We start from the raw sequence: 26,267 nt of genomic DNA, 5'->3' as shown, positions 1-26,267 counted from the left end.
GGTTTTCTTAAACCACGTGTCTTAATTCCATGTTATAATATTAGACTGTAGATTGCCACATGGCCCATGCTATGTTGGACATTGGCTTTTGAGTCTTCTTCTTAAATAAAAGGGATATTATTGTTGTTTGGTATTTGAAACACAGTTAAGAGATTTAAAATGTTTTATGTAACTTCAAAAGTTTATTATAGTTCAAGTTTGTTTTCTCAATTTCTAAGAGTTGGAGTAATTCGGAGCTAAGATAAAACATTTGAGCAGGGCAGTGCTCAATTAACAAGGTGGTGACAGTTCACACCTTTAATTCCAATACTCAGGAGACAGAATCATGCTCTCTAAGTTCAAGGCCAACCTGATACATAGCAAGTTCCAATTAGAGAACAAGTTAGGTCCAGGTGGGTGGTTCACACCTTTGGGAGGAAGATGCAGGCACATAAGAATTATAGTGATTAAGCTTTTTTTTTTTTTTTTTTTTAAAAAGCTGCTTGCAAAAGGCAGGCTGAAACTCAAAGTGAATGTGACCTAAAAATAAATACACTTAAAGTTATATTTAGTTTCAAATTTTCAATAGAAGTTTTAAAATTTTTCAATTGAAAAATAATACCTTTTTCTATTGCCAGAAACCATTTTGCCCAAAGATGGATTTAACCCACCAAAAAAGGAAAACCCCAGAGTTAGCCAGGGGCAAGGTTTTGTTTTTATCTTCCCAGGAGAATAGAAATATCTAACAAAGGAATCCAGAGACCACTGGGCAAATGAAAATCTGAAGAAAAGAAACAGATTATCAAGAGAAAATGTCACAAGGAATGGAGTAAATTGGCCAATTTGTATCACCCACCCTCCATCTTGTCTCTTCTGCCCTCTGCAGACACAAGCGGCAAATGGTCTTCATGTGGTGCCAATTCAGTTAAAAATTAAAGCTGAATTTGGGGTTGGAGCGTGGCTCTCTCCTTCTCTAAACCCATGCATGCTTGTTAAAGGAAAATAGAAAATCTCTCTGATAGCAGGCGCATGCGCAGCAAGCACACTGCCACTGGGCTACATTCTCAGCGCTAAACCTTCCTTACCTTAGTAGCAAGAGAGAAAGCTTTGTTTTCCCCAAACAAAAGCTCCTACTGCTTGGTTAGCATAGACTTTTCCTGATGTGCTGCTGTTATTTTTCTTTGGTTATTAAAATTTCCTGTTCAACTCAGCAGCTTTGATTGCACATGTAACTCCCTCCCCTTTCCTGAACTGTTTTAATTTCTCAGCTCAAATTGGAAAGAAATGTTTAATGTGTTTAAAATGGATAAAGTCATATGACACTGGGTTCCTTTCCTAAATCTCATGCAAATTACAGGAAACAAACACCCATACAGAACTTGTACACTCAGCAGTCACCGGCTAAGCAAGGAAGAGTTAAAGAGCACATGATGGCAATGAAATAAAGTCAACTGGCATATGTAACATCTCAAAAAAAATTCTTGTACCTTTCCCTTTTTCCTCCTCCTCCTTCCTCTCCTCCTCCTTCTACTTCCAAATCCACTTTTATTTATTTACTTTTTATTATTTTAAATCCAGGAAAGGCACAGCATCACATGGATTCTGTGTCCAACCGCCTTCGCAGGAAGGTTGCTTCAGAATCTGGCATGAACCATGTCACTGTTTCCATGGGCCTGAGTTACTTTCCCCAGATCACTCTGGTTTTGTTTGGTTTGCTTCCAGGAGTCACTGTGGTTTTTGTTTGTTTGTTTGTTTTGTTTTGTTTTTTGTTTTTGTTTTGTTTTTGGGGGTTTGGGTTTTTTTGTTGTTGGTTTTTTTTTTTTTCTTTATACACATAAGCACATCTCTTGCCTAAGTAGAATTCAGTTTTATCTCGGGCATACACACCTCCAATTTTAAGAAGAGCTGTGGCCTTGCACCACAGCCTTCTAGACACATTTGCGTTTTAGAAGTCCTGTTCCCAGCAGACCTCCACAGGCACTAAGACGTAGGAAAGAGGCCATTCCTTTTCTTGGGCTGTTGTCTGCCATGACAAGAGTACAAGGCAAGTGATACAGGAAATATGTGATCTCATATAAGAGGCAGGCAAAGGGACTACAGGGATGAAGGTGATGAGATGCTGCCGGACCACTGGTCAATAAGGATGGATGGGAAGGTTCCATGGACAACTCTGCCAACCAAAGGACATCAGGACATTAGCCAAACACCAGTACCTCTCAATTGGTCCTGAGATGAAGTGTAGATAATTGGGAAGAGGCCAGGGATGGGCTGGTGATAAGTACAGAAGAAACAAAGGTTGTACAGGACAGGGGAAATAATCATAGTTCCCTTTCTTTCTCATCCCCATGGTGACCAGTCACACTAACATAGACAGCAGAAGAATAGCTCTGCTGGAGAGCAAGAAGGCACAGACAGCAAGGCGCAGGGGAGGAGTCAACTCCACACTTGCCACAGCTGGAGACATGCCTACATTCAAAGGTCCAAAAGTATCACCTAAAACACAGAAAAAGAAAAAAGGTGGGGCAGAGGACAGGGAGCCTTGTGGAAGAGTTGGGGAAAAGGTAGAAGGACCCAGAGGGGACAGGAGCTTCACAAGAAGGCCAACCAAGGACCATGCATGGATTGGAGCTAGACCCCCTACACATATACACCCAATGGGAAATTTGGTTTTCTTGTGGGTCGCCTAGTAATTGGAACAGGGGAGCTGTCTCTGACATGGACTCTGTTGCAAGCTTTCTGATCACTGCCCCCTGGAGGAACTGCCTTGCCAACAAGCCACCATGGAAAAGATATGCTCAGTCCTGATGTGACTTAAACTGTTAGTGGGGGGGGGGGGTGGTGTTCCCCTTTCCTGAGGAGTAGAGGAGGAGGAAAGAGGGATGGAAGGAGGGAGGGACCAGGAGGAGAGGAGGAGAGGGACTATTATTGGGATATAAAATGAACAACTAAATGAATAAAGTTATAAGTTAAAAATAAAAGTAAAAATAAACAAAAATGGAAATAGTCTAAGTGCAGGGAGAAAGTGCGTGTAAGAACAAATAAAAAAATTTCAAGCACTTTTGTTTTTATTGTCCACTTTAAAAGCATAAAACAACAAATCTTGTTAATATTCACTTTAAAAATATACATACACAGCTTTTATTTAAAAGATTAAAAAAAAACAATGGATTTTCCATTCAGAAAATCCAAATACAGTATATCAAATGTTTTCACTATGAAGAAATGATAAATGTTTGAAAAGATAAAAAGTGCTACAAAGTATCGAAGACATAGGAAAACATTTCAGGGTATCGGCACAGGTAGGGTTACTAGCTATAACTTCAAAAGTACAGTAGAGCTTCTGCACAGCAGAGTGAAATGGTCTGTGCTGGTTTTAAAGAAAATGGCCCCGTGGGCTCCTGTATTTGAATAGTTGGTCCCTAGTTGGTGGACCTATTTGGGAAGGACTAGGAGGTGTAACATTGTTGGAAGAGTGTGTCACTCTGGGTAGGCTTGAGATTTTTGTTCCCATTGTGTTCTCTGACTCTGGCTTGTGGCTCAAAATGTGAGCCATGGCTGTCCTCATGCCTTCGTCCACTCACATGGGAGCCATGGCTGTCCTCATGCCTTCGTCCACTCACATGGGAGCCATGGCTGTCCTCATGCCTTCGTCCACTCACATGGGAGCCATGGCTGTCCTCATGCCTTCGTCCACTCACATGGGAGCCATGGCTGTCCTCATGCCTTCGTCCACTCACATGGGAGCCATGGCTGTCCTCATGCCTTCGTCCACTCGCATGGGAGCTATGGCTGTCTTATGCCTTCGTCCACTCACATGGGCGCCATCGCTGTCCTCATGCCTTCATCCACTCACATGGGAGCCATGGCTATCTTATGCCTTCGTCCACTCACATGGGAGCCATGGCTGTCCTCATGCCTTCGTCCACTCACATGGGAGCCATGGCTGTCCTCATGCCTTCGTCCACTCACATGGGCGCCATCGCTGTCCTCATGCCTTCGTCCACTCACATGGGAGCCATGGCTGTCTTATGCCTTCATCCACTCACATGGGAGCCATGGCTGTCTTTATGCTTTCGTCCACTCTCATGGGCTACAACCCTCTGGAACCATAAACCTCATAATTCTTTTATTAAAAAATTTAAACTATATACACCTGCCAGAATATTTTCCCATTTGTGTTGCAATGTTTATAACAGATCAGTAGAAAACAACATTAATTTTTAAAAAGTGGATTTGTATGACTTTAGGTTTTTCAGGAGATGATAACTACCCCTGTCACTGACCAAACAGATTTCTTCAAACTCATACAAAATATTTGCCTGCTTGGCTTCTAACAGACATCAGTGGCCTTTAGCTAACTGCCCTCCACAAACACTGATGTGAGTACCAAAGACTGACCAGGGGAGTGCACTAGTCCTCCTGAGGGAGACAGTGAGGAACCAGATGTCAGGACACAGGCTTCAGCCACAGGAGTGACTCCTTGGCCGTTCCTTCCCTTCCATTCCAATGACTTTTTATTATAACTCTGTAAGGGTTTCCTGTTCCCAAGCAGTAACAAACGGACATGGTATCAACAAACACAAGCCACTAAGGAAAGCGCCTCCTACAGCACATTCCCGTTCTTCTATATGAAAGGCGCAGCCAGAAAGGTTTACATGAATTTCAATGTAAAATTATAAGCAACGAACTATTTCAGTTTAAATTTAACACATTAGGTTTTTTTTTGTTTTGTTTGGTTTGGTTTTGAGACAAGGTCTCACAGGCCTCTCTGGGAGTCCTGGAAGTCACTACGTAGACCAGGCTAGCCTCAAACACACAGAGATCCACCTTTGAAGTGCTGGGGTTAAAAACAACAGTTTCGTGTCCTATTTGAATTTTGAGGAAACAGAAGCAATCATGGAGAAGTTGCTGTGACAACAATGAGACGAGGTAGACATGAAATCACCTCTGTGACGTCAGGCTCAGGGGCAAAGAGACAAGCCAGAAACAACGTTTGTGTTCAATAGAATTAAGTTTTACTAGCTGTCATTGCACTGGATTACGTCTGACTATTACAAGCGCATACCAATATACAGGCTGTTAGATATATCCAAGGTTTTGTGTGTTTAGGCTGAGGCACAACTCTGTTTTTCAGAGGCTGAGAGGGGCAGCTGTTGGCATCTCCCTGTCCAACATGAAGCCCTGTCCAACTTGAAGACACCACTTTGATGTCTCAGGACCAAGGTCCTGAGAGAAAAACCCTTGCAATGGGATGACAGCCCTAGCAAGCAACAAAACAGGTTTCTCTTTTCCCAAATGTACCTGCTAAGAAAAGGTCACGTAAGGATACAGCGAGAGGTAACTGACTTGCAGCCAGGAAGCAGCCCTTACTGGGCACTTGGACCTGGGAGTTCCCAGTCTCTGGACTGAGGAGAAGTTAACTTCGCTGCCAGTGCACTATGGAGCTTTGTTAAGGTAGCTTGTGGGTGCTCAGACAGTGGTCGACCAACACAGATCCCTCCAGCCATCTTCTGAGTCAGAGCGCTTTTGTTGTTACTGTTTCACTAGACACTGTGCACAGGGCTGCGTGAGCTTCTCAGGGACAGGCCTGCGCTTAGTGCTAACTAGATAAGAATGGTCTTTTGTTTGCTTTGTAGAAAGCCAAAAGTTTTGTCACCCACTAGATTCTAATGTCGGTAACCAGCCCCACAGCCCCGCAAGGCCTCCTACTGTGTGTATACCGTGTTGTTCCTACAGCAGGCGTTTCTGAATTATTGATGTGAGGCAGGGAAGTCATTTTTGCTGAAATAGATAGCTTTTTTTCATTTGATAGTTGCATTTGAATGCCCTAAACATATATTGTTATAAATGTGTTGTCAATAGGTAGATGCCAAGAGTATGGAAAGCCGTGGGAACGCAGGGGGAACCAGCTTCAAATCTGAGGCATTATTTGGCATTGGTGCCAGGCTCAAACATGATGACAAAGTGTGTTTGGATGTGACAGGGGCATAGCTATCAATGGGGAGAGTAAACAGTATCTGATTAACACAGGAGGGAATTGTTCCTGTGCCACTCACAGCTGCTGTAACTCAATGAATTGTTCCTGTGCTACTCATGGCCACTGTAACTCAATGTTGCGCAGACACCTGGATGAAGCTGTGAACCGGGGACATCTATTTCCTGGGAGCCAGCTCTACCTTGTAAACTGTCACGGATGATTCAAAGTGTCCTAAAGCAGAACTCAGCCACTGACTTCTGCAATTTAATGCCAGCAGAGACTAGGGGAAACCACCACGGCAGGCCAGCCTCACCGTCCTGGTATTTACACACTGCTTTCTCCAGCACTCAGTTCAACCCCTAGCGTTTTCCAGAAGAGCTGTGCTCAGAAGCATACATACAACGTCAATCTAACAGATGTGTTAGGATCAGGGCTTTACTATCATGTACCCATTCAACCAATGTCGTGAAAAACAAACACAAACTGTACAGCAGCCCACAGTACAAAGGCCCTGCGGCACACCTCAAGGACAGGGAAACGGACTGCCTTTGGAACCTTCCTCTTCCTTCTGAGGCCTTGTGACTTTGAGAGGCCAGGCCCATCCTCCCCCTCCTCCCCCATTAATCCAGTTTCCAGCTGGGCCCTCCGGGCTCTCAGCAGGATGAGCACAGCAGAGCTAACCTACAACCTTGCTTAGTGATTGAGCCTCCTCCCAGCACTGGCTGGCTACCCCTTCACCCTTGGAAAGCCCTTCCCTGACCCCTGACAAAACGTGTCTGTGAGATGACCAGCTCCATAACCCGCGGCTGCTCCATCACGGTGGCATATTTACACGCCAGCCAGGGCACAGTGCTGTGTCATCATGATTCTAACCTATCATGGTTAGAATTCAGAAGGATTAACTTGCTATATCTTCACCAACAGTCCCCAGAATACACATGACCACTGTCCTACTGTACAGATGGGGAAATCGACACATAGCAGACAGCTAGCCTCGGCTCGTATCAGGACTAAACTGAAGAAATGGGATTCAGTTCAGATAGTCAGTGCTCTTAGCAGGCGCTATTTCGAGATGTACTGTGCAGCTATTAGATACGATGACAAATGCATGCTCTTTCCCCACAAAGTCATGCCTTAGCATAGGTAAAATAAGCCTTAAACTCAAAGAAACATTAAATAATATGAAAGAGATAAGCGGCAATAGAGAACGGTAATGAAATAGAAGCCACATCACGCTGCGTAATAAATTAACAGTAACAAATTATAGATAGTAGAGGTTCTGAGAAGAGTTCAGGTTTCAGACAGAAACTGGTGAGGAAATGAAGGAGCTGTGAGGCACCCTTACTGCAGAGTGTGTGCTTCTCTCTCTTACCCACCCTAAAGATGCCACCAGAAAACTCTTAGGTTTGACAAACAGCAGCAGGAGACAAAAATCAATGTAAAAGACTCAGCCGATTTCCTACATATCAATAACAAACATATGGAGAAAGATGTGGGGGTGGGGGTGGCGAGATGGGGGTGGGGGTGGCGAGATGGCTCAGCGAGATGCTCGCTCTACAAGCCTGCTCACTGAAGTTTGATCCCACGTAAAGAAAGAAGAGAAGAACCTACTCCAAAGAGCTGTTCTCTGGCCTCCATTTGTAGCAGTGGTAAGAGTGCCACACAGTCAGCATCTCTCCCCCCCTTCTCTCTCCCCCCTGCTCCCGTCACACTCATGCCCGCCCCCATCACATCCCCCTACCCCCGTCATGCATGTGTAAATACAAGTGCACACATGAGTACATGGATTCTTCTTTCTAAAGATTTTTTTGAGATTTTATTTATTTTTATTTTTATGAGTGTTTGCCTGAATGTATGCACATACCTGCAGGGCATGGAGACCAGAAAAGGGCATCAGATCCCCTGAGACTGGGGACAGATGGTTACACATAGCTATGTCGGTGCTGGGAGATAAGTCCTGGTCCTCTGGAAGAGTACCCAGTGCCCTTAGCTGCAGAGCCATCCCTCCAGCCCCACAAACACACGTTTTAGGAATTAAAAGAAGAAAAAAAGAACCCATTTTAAAACTTTTTTTTTAATATTAGAATAAACCTAACTAGAAACATGAAAGATTTCTACAATGAAAAGTTTAAAACACTAAAAAAAGAAACTGAAGGTACTAGATGACATAAAGACTATCCTGGTTGTGGGTTGGAGGAGTCAGCACTGCAGAGGTAGCTGCCCAGTCTCCATACAGCACAGTCATCCTGAAGACACTCCGTGCAACCCCTGCAAACACAAAAGAGCCCAGAAAGCAAAGCAACACTGGACAAAAAGAACATCAGCTTACCGAATCTCAAGTTATATCTCAATGTTAAAGAAAGAGCTACAGTATTAAAAACAGCATGGTAGTCACACACACACACACACACACACACACACACAGAGAGAGAGAGAGAGAGAGAGAGAGAGAGAGAGAGGGATATCAATGGACTCAGATATAAGCCACACAACTACAGCCACCTGAGTTTTGATAAATACACTCATATGGTGCTGAGAAAACTGAACATCTACACTTAGAAGAATAAAGCTGGGTCTGTACCTCATCCTAAACAAAAGCCAACTACAAGTGGGACATAGACCCTAACGCAGGACCTTAAACTCTGAATTGTTAGAGGGAAAAGTGGGGAAAATACCTCAAGATATAGGTAGAAAGAAAACTTCCTGAATAGGGTCATAGTTAACAAGTCCACCAGTTAACAAATGAAGCCTTGTGAAATAAAAAGCTTCTGCACAACAAAACAAATGGAGAGAACACAAAACAGCCTATAGAGTGGGGAAAAAGTCCTTTCTAACCAAACATCTGGTAGGTCGAAAACTTAGATATTCAAACTACTCAAAATCTAATGAATAAACAGGCTGATGAAAAGAATAAATACTTAAAAGATGAGGTACAAATAACCAATAAATAATGAAAAATATTTAGTGATCAGAAAACAATGTAAACTAAAACCACAGGAGTCTATCTTACCCTAGCTAGCACCGCAGTCAAGAAAACTAGTAACAAGAGTTGAGGGACGATAGTAACACTTTTATTCCCAGCACCAGAAGGCAGATGAGGTGGTCTTCTGCGAGTTCAAGGCCAGCCTGCTCTACATAGTGAGTTCCAGGACAGCCATGACTTCATTGAGAGACCCTAACTCAGGAAACAAACAAACAAACAGCAAGTGCTGGGAAAGATATGGACAAAAAGGAACTCTTATAGACTGCTAGTGAGTGGAAATACAAACTAGGCCAGCTACAATGGGAATCCGCAGACTTCCTCATAAAACTGTAGGCAATCTACCACATGACCTAATGATACCACCCCCAAAGGACTCCACATCATGTGTCACAGAGACACTTGCACGTCAATGTTTATTACATTCACAATAGCTAAGCTGTGGAACCACCTAAGGTTTCCATCTCAGAGGAACAGATGAAAAAGTGTGGCACAAATTCACAAGGAAAACATTTTCAGCCATAAAGAAGGGAGAAGTTATGTCACTTGTAGGCAAATGGGCTTAGCAGACATAAACATATTAAAAATTATCAGTCTCTTAGAGACAAATACTATGCTTTCTCTCTGTAGTTCCTACCTTTTATATAGACACATAAAATTTTATGTGTGTGTATGACATAAAACCATTAGAAAACTGTCAGTGGTATGTGGGAGAGGGAAGAGGTGAGAAGGGAAGGTACAGAAGGGAGCAGGGTTAAAGTACATTATATATAATATTTACATAAAATATCCTATGTGATCCAATACTATATACAATGGCTATACACACAGGAGCGCGCATGAAGACACACACACACACACACACACACACACACACGAACCATAGGAGCAGATCGCAGAAAGAAAAAGAGAAAATTAGGGACCTAAACTGAACCTTGGAAGTCAGGGTTTATCTCAGGCAAAGATGAGACTTAGATTGGACCTTGAGTGACAGTCAGAATTTTTTTTTTTTAAGGTAAAGATGAGAGAGAAAAGTCTTCCAGGATAGGAAGTGAAAGGAGAATCACATATCCTTACAGCCTTTCCTGTAGGGCTGTGGAGCATGTGAAGCTGCCAGACAGAATAGATTGCAGAATACTTGAATGCCAGGCTGAAGGACAACACAAAACACAATACTAAAGACTAAAAATACATATATTCGTTTTTATTTTTAATCTAGCAGGTATAAACTTACCACTAACCATTAGATGGACGGGCCCTTTGTGGCCCATGGTTCACACAGTGAAAATCATACAGTCCATGCTTTGTAGTCCAACAGTGAGAAACAACAGACGCATGCAGGACCCCAGTACACGGCTTCAAACGCTAAAACAGGTGTGAGTATGGGGGTGAAGAGAGTTCAGGAGAGAGGCAGGGATTCTGCCCTGGCGGCCTGAGACTGGGGTCACAGCAGTCAGAACTCTGGGAAAGTTTTAAGTTCTCAAAGTCTCAGTCTCCTCAGCTACAAAGGAGCAGGGAGCAGGGGCCTTGCCTCAGGGTAGCTGTGGCAGTGAAATGGTGCACACTGGACCTTAGCACAGCAGTGGGCGTATGCAAGAACGTGTGTGCATTATTTGTGCTGAGAGCAATGGGGAGCCTGTGCTTGAGTAGAGCAGAACTCCAGGAAGAAGAGCAGAACACCCACGTTTGTGTTTTTACGAACATCCTACGGTCTGGACTTTTATTTTAGTGTAGGGTCTGAGCACTGAGTATGATATGGACGGCACGGTATGCCAGAGAACAAAGGGCACTTTGTAAACTGGATCTGATGCCACCACTGTTCACACCTGGGAACTGTTTCACCGTGTGGCACTGTCTTACTCCTTCATTTCCATTTTCACACACTGTCGTCACATCTGATCTATTACATGATTTACAGGTAATCCTATTTGCAATGTTTTCACAGACCTCCCTGGCATACCCACAAGATCACAGGCCCAGTGAGGGAGGGATCACATACTTCACAAACTGTTCTTTACTTCTGCCACTTGGCTATTCCCAGTAGCAATATATGCTTTAAATAGTTAAGGTATGATATGATCAGATATTAATTTTATAAAAGAGCACTGTGAAGTCCTAGCTGACACCTTGGCTTTGATGACACATCACCTCTTTAACCCTCCCTTTCCTCTTGGTAAAAGGAGGATAAAAATATCAATCCAAGAACAGGGCGTGGTGGCACACGCCCTTAATCCCAGCATAGGCATAGGCATAGGCAGGTGGATCACTGTGAGCTTGAGGCCAGCCTGGTCTACAAAGCGAGTTCAGGACAGCCAAGGCTATACAGAGAAACCCTGTCTTGAAAAACCAAACCAAAAACAAACAAACAAACAAAAATACCAACCCAGACCAACTCCTCCCAGAGGGGTTTTAGGACTGAACTGAAACAATGCATGAAAAAAACCAGCAATTTTTTTTTCATTCAAAAGCAACATATGAACACTTAGGGATGTAGAGTGGCAGCTGTGGTTTTATTCCATGATATTCTACTTGTTTTTGCAATTGTTCTAAAAGTATTCTTCTCTAGAAGTGTTTGGTAACCCCCTGGCCTAGGCTGGTATCTTACCCACAATGCTCAGCATGCTGCATCAGCTTCCTAACCCACCACGCAGAGCAGGATGGGAACATGGGGCTCTGGCCCTTAGAAAACACCCTTGAATCACAAACCAAAAATAGCCACTCATTTTAAAGACGTGCCTGGCATATTTGTACCGTCATAAATCTGAAAGAAAGGATTTGAAATCTTTAACATGTCTCTTCAGTCTGTTACGAGAGTAACAGGAACAAATTTATTTCATTTCTCTAAAATAGAAAAATAGCTCTAGCTTAACAAAAAGCTGGTAGGTGGGTCAGCTGTGTTGCTTTGTGCACAGAATCCAATGTCAATTAAAAAGAAATTAAAGTTCAGGCCCCTTAGACTGTATCAATCATCAGGCTCATGACTGTGTTTTAGGCATTTGACTTAGCCTACAGGTAGGTATCTGAGAATAATTTAGAATATAAGTTTGAGCTGGTTCCAGAATCTCATCACTTTCTTTCAAATAAACATCTCATCTTCAAATAAGCCCGGTGGGAAAGGACAAATAGTGATCACACTAGAGCGTGAAAAGGCTTTTAAAGAGAGCACAGTTATATCTTTTCCATTTCTCCAATAAAAAAAAAATTCAATAGATGCTCAAAAGAATTAAATGAGCCACTGAGCCCGTGCGTTTCTTTGTTAAGAAGAAACACAATGTAGGGGCTTAAAGGGTTCCATTTCACTGACGTCTTTCTCAACCCCAATCACTAGCCAGATGGAAATGACATTGTTTGTGTAGGACAACCTAAGCTAACAGGCACGGGTAGTGGCACTATTGCTGAAGCTCAGGGAAGCAACATCACAAATAGGGCACCCAGATCACTCGGCTGACAGTACTATGGTCCAAAGATTGAGTATGCGATTTTTAAGGGGAAATCCATTCTACCTTATAAGTCAGGATGCCCTCAACACCTCTCACAGATGCAGAGTTCCATGCATCCCCTCACAAGTGACCTGGGACTCCACTAGTTGCCTCCTCCAGGCAACAGTATTATGACCAGGGGTCTCTGACATCCTTAAACAAATGTGTTATACACTGGTGGTCACAGGGGAGGGGGTGTGGTGGGGATTTGGTGTTTTCTGTCCCCCTCTTCCAATTTCCTCATAGGCACCAGGATTGATAAGATGGAAAGGAAGACAGGAAGAGTGGAGTCTAGCCATCACTGTTGTCACTGCTAAGTGAAGGATTGACAGCTGTCTCCAGTGTCACATCTCTGTCCTAATGACTCTATACATTTGGCTTTCAGTAAACTGGCAGTAAAAATGATTTTTAAAATCTTCTCATGGAAATAAAACAAAGGACTTTTAAGAGTTCCCACTGAATGCAGGTATTTGTTTAAGGTTTTATAGTCGACTTTTCCTCAATAAAAACTTGCTTGTTATGTATGCCTTTGAGGTAATTTATATAAAGTGAAATTCAAGTTCTTAAAAAGACAAAGTACCATCCAATTTGAGTGGCTAAGAGGTTGCTTTTGAAAACCAGCTAAACGAACTCTTCTTTCAGGCAGACTTACACAAGGTGTTCCCGTCTAATATTTTTAGAAACGGAGTGAGTATGGTCAATATAATTATGATAGAGATATGGGTCCAAGAACATAAAGAAACCTAGGAACAATGAAAAGTAAAAACATAGCTTCCGGTAGAGTAGTATCACCATTCAGAGCACTGTCTTAGGTATTAATTAGTGGTGTATTTAGAATGTATCCTTAACACATGATTATTCAATTAAAGGCTGATTTTACCAGGTGGTAACACCAGACACAAGGAAGTGAAGAGGGTTATGGAAAGCAAGTCTCCCCACATAAAAGGCATCATACTCAAAGCACGGGCACTTCCTGTGGATACACTGTTCATTACGTTTATAATTTTTTTAAAAAAGTTCATAATTTAACCAGGATATAGATATCAAGATTTAAAATACATTTCTCTATAGCTATAAACTTATTACCAATCTGTTTTAGCTGATTCATCTATATACATATTACAGCCAAAAAAAACCCCAAAAGTTTGTGTGCCCTTAGCACATTCTACACGACATTTAAAATTATTCAGCTGTTTCTTGTGCCGTTAAGTTTCTGATAATTGAGTGCTATCATGTGCTATCAGTTCTAAAGATATAAATACTTTCAGTAAAAGTTTATTACTTAAATGTGTTTAAGAAGAAAAGTTCGAATATATATACTAGCAGTACCTTGTAAAATGCTGAGAAGATGACAAACACTCTCATTCAATGAACTACAGACATTCTGGAAAGCAAAGATTTAAATGTAGACAATGTGATAGTTTTCCCAGTAAGCAGTGGAGAGCAGGAATAATATGGGCAGTTAAATAAATTATGGTATAGAATTATAAAAGAAAAAGTAGCATCACATACCCATACCACAGGAGAGATAATGTAAACAAACAAAACGGGGGAAAAAAAACTCTACAGACCATGTCAGATTTTAATCTGTAAATCTGTGATCAACACATGAAATAATACATTTTAGAATAAGACTTGAAGAGATAATGACAAATTGTTTTATGGGTTTATCTGTGGGTAAAAAAGTGAGGACTTAAAAGGTCCTTTTCCCCCTTTATATGTGGCTAGATTTTTCTTTAACAAGCATTTATCACTTTAACACAAGACATCTAAGTGACATCTGAGTCAGTCCTGACCCGGGAGGTCATGGATGATAACAAGGAACTGCCTGCCACACTGATCTGATGTCTATCACTCAGAGATGGCTTGTGTCGCCCACGGAAACCATTCCAAGGGCCTGTCACTTGTTCTTGCACTGGGAGATTTTACATCTTTAATAGGGAGCATCATTACAAGGAAAATAATACAAGGCATGTCTTTTTTTTTTCTTTTTTCAAGTATTAAAATAAAGTCTTTTGGTTAAACTTACCAGCAACACTGTGAAAAGGACCAGGGTGGGCCTCTACAGCAGCCCGAGGAACTGGAGCCTTCAGGATCAAGCATGCACACCAACAACAGTGAACATTTTAAGAGTCATAGCGAGAGAACAGGGCTGCCACTACGAGTACTCCGGCTTTCCGTGTTTATTGTGGTGACTTTGTGTTTTGCTGTGTGTGAGCAACCTCCTTCGCCTTGAGCCCTATCGAGGGCACTCAGTGGAGCACAGCTCAGGGCTCCCAGCAGAAGAGGGAAGGCTTCCCACACTGGAGGGAGCTGCCAGCCCAGACCCGCCACTTGCTTTCCCTTGGCATGGGTAAGCCACAAATCAGGCTCATCCAGGCAGCAACAGTTCCTCTTTCTAGCTCTCCTTTGTCTCTCCCTCCGGCCACAGCTGACTCATCGGATGCCCATCCTCCTTCTCATTCTCCAGTCTCACTCTTCATGTCAGATCAAAATACTTCTGTGCATTTATTCAGCCATTCAAAGTTGGATTCTCCTGTGTTCTAAATTCAGACACTCCCTAAATTATTCCCTCTTCTCAAACAAACCAAGGACAAGTGGCAAGAAAGGTGTCACTGCCACCTAATTTATTCCTTTTCACATCTCTTGACTATGCCTCTTCTAGCAGACTGAATTTCTTCCATCTTTGCTCCAGTATTTCGCCCTACCCTTCCTCATCCTAAAATACAGCCATAAGCAACACTGCACTCTCATACTGCCAAAGTTGGACAAGCCCTCACCTCTATCATCAGCATACCTGTGGCTCTACTGGATACGCCTACATTTTACTGAACCAAAGCATAAAGCTATGTAGATGACACACATCAGGCTTTGCAAGCTTCGTCTCTGTTGAGCTAAGACAGGGATACACACACACACACACACACACACACACACACACACACACACACACACACCACGGTTTAGAGATACAAAGTAACAAGCAGGAGTGGAACATCTATAGTGCTTAGGTTCCACATTTTAAATATTTATTTTAGTTTTCTCTTTTGGCCTTTGCACCAACAAACCAAATGAATTGAGACTATGCTGTTTTATAAAAATAATAAATATCTTTCGAATGTAGAGAACAAATCAGCTACAAAGAAAGGGTAATGAATCAATGAGTCTAAATACTGGATAACATGCTATTCAGGAGCCAAGAAAACAGGCAAGATGAGCAAAAGCTGTGTGTACGCACCGAAGGCCAGAATAGTGAATAAAACTGGCCTTAACCAGGGTAGTTCGTTATACTTCATCACCCCCAAATCAGGCAGGTCTTTTCCTGCCTGAAACATAATGAAAACTTTAAACAAAATGTTACATGATGCCTAAAACTGTCAGGATACCTCCTCTACAAACTAACTTTATAGTGACCTCTTCTGCCAGGTTGCATTACAGTAACACCGCATTCTAATAAACCAAGATTATTCAGATTTTCTTCACATACAAACCACAAGAAGAGTGGTGTGCTTCCTTGTATCTGAAGTCTGAATGTCTTTTGCTTTGGATTTCGAATTCTGAGCAGGAAATCTACTGACTTTTAAAAAGTCCACACATTTACATAGAAGGAGGGAGAAATGTGGAACTGTGCTTAATATTACTAAACAGACGTGTATATCAGACTAAACTTAATGATAACGTGCTGCTTTTGAAATGACTTTATGTAAAACTGAAGCCACCTAATAATGTCATATTTTCCTGAGATGACACAGCAGGTAAGCTGACTCCAACTGTCAACTTACCCTACCAAGAAAATAAAAGTGTCTCTCTGCTTTTGGTCACAAGCGAGACCAGGCAGAAAGGAATTCTGGCATCCCAGCCTTGACCTAGTGGATAGCCTGTAACATGCAACAAAGAATTCTCCTTGCAGGAAAACCAGCAAGCTGTAGATTATTCCACAGCTACTGCTGGAAAAGGGAGTAGGATTCTGAGACTCCTAACTCTGCCCCTCCGCCCTCAGGGACAGCTCTACCCCTACCCCATCTTACTTTCAAATAAAACAAACAACAACAACAACACTGTATGTTATGATTAGTGTTTCTCTTAAGTGAATTGCTCCTTCCTTCTTTTCTCTTTTTAGTTTATATAATAAAAGGGCATATGCCTTTCCATATTTTAAACCAAAATCTAACTTTCTAAGGTCAAAAGAAAAATTACCCATGTCTCTCTACCCTTCCCACTTTCTTAAGGTAACTACATTCAATAGTTAGAGGACAAAGAATTACATATGTGTCCATACTGATGTTTAGGTAAATGTATATAAATCTGACCTGCAGCCTGCCCTCTCACTTAATACACTTTGACTTTTCATAACCCATCGTACCAGTGCACCTAGCAGGCACAGGTGTTGTGTTTCTCCATTCTCCTGCGGTGAGAACTCTAAAGATTTACTGAAGATCAGAAGTAAATTGTAAGAATCTATCTTTGGCAATTAGTTTTACACTCTGTGTAAGTTCAAAAATGGTAAGACCAAATGGGTGAAAATATTATACATTCACTAATTTATATACATTATTATTCTGTAAATTATTCTGCATAGGTAAATGTTGCCATGTGTAACGCATATGTGTTGCAACAAAGTTAATTTTCAAAAGCAAGAAGCAAAGGACAGCATAAGTGTAGGGGAAGACTTAATAGGTGCACAGCTGGAAATTTCCTGTGCTTTTTGGGGGGCCGGGTCAATTCTAACTCCACCTCTTATTGAGTATGTGGTTGGTCTAAGTTGCATAATTTCTCTGAGCTTCCTTTTCATGGTGCATAAAATTAGGGATCAGACATTGGTACAGAGATTTGGAAATTAACTCTACAGAATGGTGCCTTTAAAAGGGGGGAGTCTCCTCCTCCCCCAAAAAAATGAATCCCCAAAGATCCATATTAATGTCGATACTGCAGAAGTTTATATATATGCACACATATATGTGTGTATGTACATATGATGGATAGAATTGGTGATCCAACACCCAGACCCCCAAACATGTGCTCTTTGGTGCTGTTTTGTCTCTGTTTTAATCTGCCTTGCTTTATATTTACCTTTATAGAGAGACAGCCTGGGAAATAAGTTACTATAATATATTTAATAGTTTTAATTCATTATTGAAATGAGACCCTGTTTACTTTTCAAGGGTGTCTTGCACTGAGCTCATTAACAATGTTTAAACATTTTCTTAAGCAATATGAATTTTCACTCACAACCCGTGAAAAGAGCCATTCACCCTTTATTCATCAGCACTCGGCTGAAAATTCCTCCACATATGTTAATAACAAGCAGCTCTGCGTGTCAGAGCCAAGCCTCCCAATGCAAAGGACTCTATCTGCCCCCTTTCTTCATAAGACCATCAATAATGCATACAGCTTTGGCTGGCTAGCGCCAGGTCTTGGGGAAGTGACGCTCTGTGCAGGACATGGACCTGCCAAATGTTCACCTCCTTTATAGTCTTGTCGGTAACACATAAACTGTATGCCACCTGCTTTCAACTACCCCTTATATCACACAATATCGTGAACTTCCAGAAAGGTTAAAGGAAATTTGACTGCTATACTATCCGTACATCTTTTTTCGACATATGAGAGAGCTGCAGGCCAGGATGATGTAGCAACAACCCAAGGACACAAAACTAGTTAGACACCAATTGGGAGTTGAAACTTCAGCTCCGCGAGGTTATTTCTACGACGGGTTCAGCAGTTATTATATGTTCCAGTGGGTGCAGGAGTGCTTATTAAATGTTTTAGGACGAAAGGAAATGTTTGTGGTTTTGCAGGCGTATGGGAGAAGCAAAACGCACAGCGTGCCACCCGTAAGGGTAATAATGCACCGGCAAGACCACGTAGGGAGGGGCAAACTGAGGGGGAGGGGCTATATCTGAATTCTCCACCATCCTAGGAAATGTACCTGGTAATCTCCGTAAAGGAAGGGACCCATCCCTGAGTTGAAGCTAAGCAGCACGCGCGGCGCGGGGCATTTCTCCTAGGAAGGCAGCAGCCTGGAGAAGAGGTGTGCCCCTCCCAGTGTTTGTTTCCGTGGGAGGCAGACAATGTCAAGTCCCTCCTGCCACACAGGGGGCCACGTCCCTGTCACCGGCCATAAGGAATATTCTCGCCTCCCCCTCTCTCCCAGGGATGTTTACCTCCAGGGCGACAGTAGGGCCGGACTCTGAAGGGCCTGGACCCGTGAGGCCCACCCGCGCCCCCACCTTCTGCAGCAGCTGTGGGCGACGGGCGAGGGCTCCCGAGCAGCGCCTTTGTTTTCCCGACTCCAATTACGTTTGCGGAAGTGCTGCCAGCTCGGGGGACGCCGTGCCGCTGCCCTGCACCCCAAGGATGACAGGCGGCGCCCGCCGGGCGGGGCAGGCACGGTGGCTCCCGGCTGGGGCAGCGCCCACCCTGCAGCAGGTGGATGGCGGAGGCTCCCGGACCCAAGCGGCGCCAGCTCACTCACCTGGCGGCGCTCAGCTGCGCAGGGCGCGGGGAGCCCAGTCCCCGGAGTGCGGGGCGGCGGCTCGGGGCGCCGGGGCGGCGGCGGCGGGCGAGCTAGAGCGAAGCATGTCGGTCTGGTCGCTCGCTCCTCTCCCGGGGCTGCGGCAGGCGCGGCGGCTGGATGCGGGCCGGGTAGGGCGAGCGACAGCAGTAGCCTGACGCCGCCGCCGTGCGACCTTCTGTCTGCTCCTCCTCCCTGCTCTGGTCCTGGGCCCGGCCCCGCCGCCGCTGTCGTCGCTCACGACCGGCTGGACCCGTTTCAGGCCTGAGCCGGAGGACCGGCCGCCAGGTGCAGCGCTCCGCCTCCTGCGGCGGCGGATACGTCGGCCGCCTCCACCCGGCCTCCCGCCCTCTGGGGCCACCCCGGGGGCGGGGGGGACGCAGGAATCTGGCAGGCTAGGGACACAGGTCCTGAAGAGTAGCTAGGTGGGGGATGTCCCATCCCTCCGCTTCGCTATTCCACCACACCCCACAAACTCAGGCTGCTCTGCTCCCCAATCCCCGCAAGCTCGAGGCCCAAAGTAAATGGCATCAGTTCGCAAGCATTTAATAGGTGCCCCACTCAAAGCTTTGGATGTGGTGCGATGAGTGTGATGCGTGGGCGCTGGTTCGAGGTACAGGGTTGGTGAACTGTCCTCAGATGACCCTGCAGAGAAGGGCTGGGAGGCAGACATGGGACCTAGGAACAATTAATACACCCTTAGCCAGCAACTGAACACGTGGCACCTTGCTGAAGAGGCAACCTGGGCCTCAGGTGTCATGCTAAGAACTAAATTTTATTATTTGAGCGAGTGGAGTGCGTTGTGTACAGGTTTGATTTGGCAAGTGTATTTGCGTGCCTGTGATGGGGGGTGGGGAACTCCAGAGCCTGTTCTCACAAAGCCAGTAACGATGACAGCTAACATTTAGGAATGCCTGTTTCCAGTATGTAAAGCATTGTGCACACATCATCTAATCCTATAGATGTAAGCAATGTTAATCTGATATTGCAACAGTAAGATGAGGCTAAAAGTTAACATTTAAAATGTAACAAGTAGAAAATCCAGGCTCTGCTGTCCTGATCATGAGACATTACTAAAGAGAAATCAGTAGGTCCTGAAGCTTCAAAATACGGAGCCCCTCATTAGGAAAAAATATAAATCCAAAGTTGCCTCAGTGTCTAGGGACAGTTCCTATAGTCAATACCACAGCCTTATGATAAATCCACTTGAAATGTTAAGACATAGAAAGTAAACAACAAAGATGGTGTCTGCTAGGGTTATGGAGGAAAATTGTAAAGGTGATTATTGGCCTTGGATCTGCTCTGGTGTGGCCTGGAGATAGCTGGGTCCCTCAGCACCGTGTGGAAATGAATGTCTCCTTAAGCACCCAGCTGGGCTGGCCTGAGAGAGTTACCATTCTCAGGATCTGTCCAGCCACTAAGGAAGAGAGGGCGTGGGGAGCAAAGCAAGCAAGCAAACGGGCTGGAGATGTAACTGTATCGAAGCCTTGCCGCGTGAGAGGAGAGGGTGGGTAGTAAAACACACCTGGGAGACAGGGCTCGGCCTGACCTACAAACGCAGCTCCTCAATGAAAAATAAAGCCAAGCTGCCCTGAAATGAAAGCTGGCATTTCTGTTTCAGATGAGAAGTCTTGAGAGCCACCAAAGGAGAAAACGCTGCTTAACTGGCCTTATAAGAGCGGGGATATTTTTTTTTTTCCTTTCTGGCAACCACAGTGCTTTTAATTTATCAGTTTTCACTGCATCTCCTGGGTCATATTTAAATTTCTTGTAATTTAAAAAGAATATAAAAATCCATTAAAACCATAAATATCACGAAGCAAACATGATCTGCCAATCCACAACACACCACCACGGAGGCTTTCTTACCTACTGTAGGGTAACCAGTCTGTGTGCTGTGGGAAATTAGCCTCCAACAACATAGCCAGCTAGGCTGTCCCAGAGACCACTCCCCAGAAAGACTCACAAAGATAGATATTGAAAGCACCTGACAAGAAAGCAGAGGAAGGGGCCAGGCTAACACTCGTAAGATAGTTAAAACAGGTGCAGTGGCCTGAGCTGCGGCCTTCTTCCCAGCTGGGTAAATAGAGTGGGACAAACCAGAAGAGAGGTTGCACAAGAAACAGAGCAGATGGGAGCCAGACCTGGCTCGGGCTTGCTCTCCTGGCTCCCAGAGGAGCCCATTGTTGCAGCTCACAAGATGATGTGATGAGTAGCTATGGGTCTTAGCTACATTTCTCAGACAGAAGCACAGCCTTCGCATACGTCCCCAGTGAGTGATCATTTTAAGGCTTCCTGAATGTTACTACCTCATGCATAGTTAGTCATCAAAAAATACTGTGTGCCCACTTGGTTTTTCAAACCTTTCCTTTCTATTCAGCCCATGTGTGCATGGTTTACTTTATCTCATGAACTGGCTTCTTCTATTTTAATTCGTTTGTCCTTCTAATGTTTGTTTCTGTTATTTCTTTTGGAAGGATTGTTTGTCCTTAAGTAGTAAGATAGATATATTGTAATAAATAGCAAAAACTTTTTTTTTTTTTTTGCTTAAATCCCTCACACACAGGATTTACCATGTGCCAGACAAATGCTTCCAATTTATTCACAAAATCCCCCAAAGCAATAGTATGCGGGCAGGATTGCAACTATCCCATTTTATAAATGAGGAGACTTGGGCATGTAAGAATGAAGCAACCTGGCCACCGTCACACCCCCAGCAAATGACAGACTCTGCACTGACTACATAGAGTGGCTCTTAGCCACTCGTTCTGTCTTGCTCACTTAAATACTTATAGACATGTATGTTTATACATGGAGGCATGTGGCTTTTATTCCTGTAAGTGTCACGAGTTTTTGCTTCCAAACTTGGGGGGCTGATTTCTGGGGCCTGCTGGGAACAGGACTTCTAAAACTTGACTATGTCTGGAAGGCTGTGGTGTTTTTGCTGGCTACAAACGAGGTCTCCGGAACCAAGGAGAGCACACAGCTCTTCTTAAAATTGAAGGTTTTTATATCTGGAATAAAACTGAATTCTACTTAGGCAAGAGATGTGCTTATGTGTATAAAGAAAAAAACAACACAGTGACTCCTGGAGGCAAACCGAACAAAACCAGAGTGATCTGGGGAAAAGTAACTCAGGCCCATGGAAACAGTGGCATGGTTCGTGCCAAATTCCGAAGCAACCTTCCTGCGAAGGCCATTGGACACAGAATCCGTGTGATGCTGTACCCTTCCCGGATTTAAACTAATGAAAAGTAAATAATAAAAGTCGGGGGGGGGGGGGAAGTAGTGTCACTTCAACTGCGCTCCTCCTCCAAGACCTATGACCAACAAACCTTGGGTTTTCCTCTTCCTCTCTGCCTATACCCCTTTGCATACCTTGTTTGTGTTTTAATTTCCCTTGCATTATGTAGACCAGCCTGCCCTTGGTGTGGTCTCTTGTTATTTACCATTCTATTTTGCAATCCAAAAATATTTGAAGCCATTGGCTTTTTGGGGTTGCAGTCAGTAGATGCTGCGTAACACCAACCGGGCACCCTCACCATGACATATGTTCCTATGAGATGTCGATCCTCTAAAACTGTCAGTGACCTTCCTTGCTGTAGCAAATGGCTATAAAAGTCTACTCGTCAAATGGGTTTGCATAGCTTTCTCATACAGCATAGCTCTGGCCCAGGATGACCCCCTTTGGGATCACATTCCCAATACGTGAGGAATAGAGGCTGTAATCACAAACAAGCTGGAGATACACAGGAGAAAATGGAGGGATATAGTCCAGATGTGAGCAAAAAGAAAGCCTTTATGCGGATGTGGCATTAAGCAGAGACCTGAAGCACAAGCAGGAGATGGTCAGGTGGAGTTCTGCAAAGGAACAGCTGGGAAGTGACAAAGTTACGTGCCTAACACAGACTGTAGCCCTTGGAGAGACACGGGCAGGCGGAAAGCAGCTTGGGCAGACAAAAGCACCTCCCATTAACCACTAGAAACCTTTGAATTCAAAGCAAACCCAAGGAAAGGTGCTTAGGAGACAAGTGTTGTGCTTTTAAGGAGACCACAGTGGCTGCTGCTTGATGAATGGAGGCAGCTGGACGAGCCCACCTGGAAGCAAGTGGTTCGCAGCTTCTTGGTCTCCCGCAGTCGCAGAGGCTGGATTGCACCTAGTGTTTCCAGAGCTCATGGCAGACTTGGTGACAAATTGCATGTGGGAGTCAAGGGAAAGGTGTCACATATGACTCAGGTTTCTGGCTGAAACAACCGAGTAGATTAAGATAACCTTCAGTGTGGGAGGAGCAGGTTGGAGAGAAGAATGAATAAATTCGCAACTGACACATGCTGTTGGAAGTGCAGGTGGAACAGGGAAATAGGCAATCAACTGAGTCCAAAGCTCAAAAGGGAGGGCTAGACTTGGCAGTCATTAGCGCCGAGGTGCCATTCATGGCTGTGAAGAGAAGCCTTTAGAAAGACAGTGTATTGTTAGGATAACTCGAGGAAGGTCAGCATTCACCAGTTGGCACAGGAAGAGAAAGCAAAAGCAATCAGCCATGAAGTAGGAGGACACTGGGAGACGATCGCCATGGGAGCCAGCAGAAGAGGAACTGAGAGCTTTGCACCCTATGCCTGCCCCAGATCCCCGGTGAAACCCTCCACTCTTTTATTCTGCTATGTTTCTTCTTCGTTGTCTTGAGTCTCTAGAAAGATGGTTGTATGAAAGTACAAACAATAACTCACTGGGCCTTCTCAATGCTTGTATCTATTTTACATTCATGACAGCCAACATTTGACACTTGAACATTATCATGACTGCTCTATTCTTTATACTGACTATAAGACTGACTGTTGCTTTGACATAGATAGTTTTCATTAGACTAATATAATATCTTATGTGTGGGTTTAATAAGAGATTTTAAAATGAATCAAAAAGTTGTTAGTATAATTCTCTTCATATATTTTCTAGAATATTTTTTTCTCATTTACTTCCAATCCAGTTCCATATCCTATGGTGTTTATTGTCTGCCAGCCATGGTCTTGTGAAACTATAATCCACTGTACTGGGGTAGAGGGTGACATCATGGAGACAGAAGGAAACATAAGACCATGTTTTGCTGTTGACAGGGTTCCCATTTACTGCTCTGACGTGAGCATCAGTATGAGAGAAGGGAGCGTATGTTGTGAGTGGCGCACACGTCCCCTTCTCAAAACAGCCCTGCTATCTCGTTCCTTTCTTCATTTCTTCCTAAGAAAGCTATTAGGTTGTTTGTGGCCTAGAACATAAAGTATAAACTCTTTAACCAGGTTCAGTGTTTGTTCTTGCTCATCCATACACGCCCAAACACACATCCATCTGACTCCAGACACATTACAATCACCTTACTAATGGCTGCCCTATTCCTAGCCATCCATCCATCCAATCCAAGCCATGACAGATAAAATAGCTAGGTAGATAGATAGATAGATAGATAGATAGATAGATAGATAGATAGACAGACAGATCGATAGAGGGCACAAGATGCTGTAGCCAGATGTTTGCCAGCCATAAAGATGAGGACCTCAAGTCCCCAGAACCTATGTAAAATACTAGGCATCATGTCACTTAACTGTAACTGGGGGAGTGACAGCAGTCAGTGACAGAAATTGGTGACAGAAGGATCCCAAAAGCTCATTAACAAGCCAGTCCAGCCAAGTCAATAAGCTTCAGGTTCAGCGAGAGACACTGTCAAAAAGTTATGGTGCAGTGATTGAAGAAAGTTGGTTGAAGTCGACCTGGGCTTCTAACAGTACACATGTGCTCCCTCGTACATGCACAGTGTACACACAAAAACAAAACTAAACACCACCAGAAATATTTCAGCTATGTGTTTTTATATATTACACATTTAGTTTCCCTATTACATATGAATATATTGTCATATGCTCATGTCATATTTAATAATATATATTTTATATTGATTTCTCTAAAATTTCATTAAAATCTAGCAAACATTCAGAAAATCACATATAAGAGTACAGTTCAGGTGCTATAATAAAAACTACATATTTGTCATAATAGGAAAATATGTAACTTTATCAGTGTCCATAAACATCCCTTTGGAGTCATTCCACTTAATCATCATACTGATTTCTAACCTCATATATCTGTCTTACCGGTTTGGGAGCACCCCATAAATAGAATAAAAAATACACAGTGTTTTGTTTTTACCATGTTTTATTAAAAAATACATTGCTCTTGTTCTATACCCGTCCCATTGTGTGTGTATGTGTGTACGTGTGTGTGTGTGTGTGTGTGTGTGTGTGTGTGTGTGTGTAGTTAGTTCCCTCCACACAAAATTGTATACTGTCAGTTTTCTGGTGATGGATGCTTGTACTATTTTCATTATTTGACAATCACAAATAATACTGCTGTGAACCCTTGTTTGACTCTTTTGTATCCATGTATAAATACATATCAACTATATATGCCAGTACAATTAGTAAATTACCAGACACGCATGTTTTCACCATTATTGGTGAACACTACAGACTCTGTAAGGTGTCTTAGTTAACATAACCCTACAACAGACCCTGAGAATTTTCAGGTCATTCCATCAGTGTGCTTTCATGAAAGGTAAACAAATCCCCAGTCTGCAGCAGTTCCTCGGCCTTTATGAAGCACACTGAACAAGCAGCTAGCAGCTCTACCCTGAATTCAAGTTAAATGCTATTTTCTCATTGGTAAATTGAGGCCATACCTTAGAAAGAAAATCACAAATTAGAAGTGCCATTATCATGGACTTACACTTTGTGTATCCTACTGTTTTCAGTATTAATCTTGATCCCCAGATTAAGCTTCTGTGACCTATGTTTGTCCACTGTAGTCACAACTCTGGTTTGAGTGTTTGTGTCTTTCCTGAGTTTCACGTTGAAACAATCCTCAAAGCAACAGCATTAAAAGGAGGAATGTCTAGGTGGTGGCTAAGCAAGCTGGGGCCTCCACCCTCTTGAATAGGATTGTTTCCTACAAAAGGGCTCCTCCCTGTGAGAAGGCAGCATCTGTGCTTTTCAAAGCACTCTCTTGGAGGAAGAGGACATAGCTTACCATCCCCCATCCCTGGCAATCACCTGCTGGCATTTAATTCCAGTAGTTCACCTTTTCCAGAAAGACTCATAAATGGAATCATGCAACATGGGTGTAACTTCCTTCACTTAGCAACAGCAGTTTATTGGCATGGTTATATGAATTTTCATGTGACTGTATTGTATGAATCAGCACTTCATTCCTTTTCATTGGTCAGTAGTACTTTTTGGTGTAAATAGAGTCCAGTTTTTCACCCATTCATTTGATAAAGGGCATCTGAGCATGTT

At 43.5% G+C, this 26,267-nt stretch overlaps 1 protein-coding gene and 1 pseudogene across 4 annotated transcripts in view; one reads left to right on the top strand and one right to left on the bottom strand.

Annotated features, from left to right (window-relative positions):
• The window catches only part of MFSD6 (major facilitator superfamily domain containing 6), a 77,702-nt gene extending 58,306 nt beyond the window's left edge, over nucleotides 1-19,396 (bottom strand). Inside the window, exon 1 of one of the 3 annotated variants that reach the window (XM_084780092.1) lies at nucleotides 18,891-19,396. The gene's annotated coding sequence lies outside the window, so the exon portion shown is untranslated. Of the gene's footprint in view, nucleotides 1-18,579; nucleotides 18,734-18,890 lie in introns of those variants that run through there. The other 2 variants (XM_084780090.1, XM_084780091.1) reach the window with 2 other exon arrangements.
• A 2,424-nt stretch (nucleotides 19,397-21,820) lies between these two features.
• LOC311596152 (large ribosomal subunit protein eL33-like) lies at nucleotides 21,821-22,195 on the top strand (annotated as a pseudogene). Its single transcript has one exon. The product of its transcript is annotated as a large ribosomal subunit protein eL33-like (transcript).
• Nucleotides 22,196-26,267: the final 4,072 nt, after the last annotated feature.

The sequence above is a fragment of the Acomys minous genome (assembly GCF_964271855.1).
Source record: "Acomys minous genome assembly, chromosome: 4".
Lineage (NCBI taxonomy): Eukaryota > Metazoa > Chordata > Mammalia > Rodentia > Muridae > Acomys > Acomys minous.
This window is presented reverse-complemented; position numbering and strand designations above follow the sequence as displayed.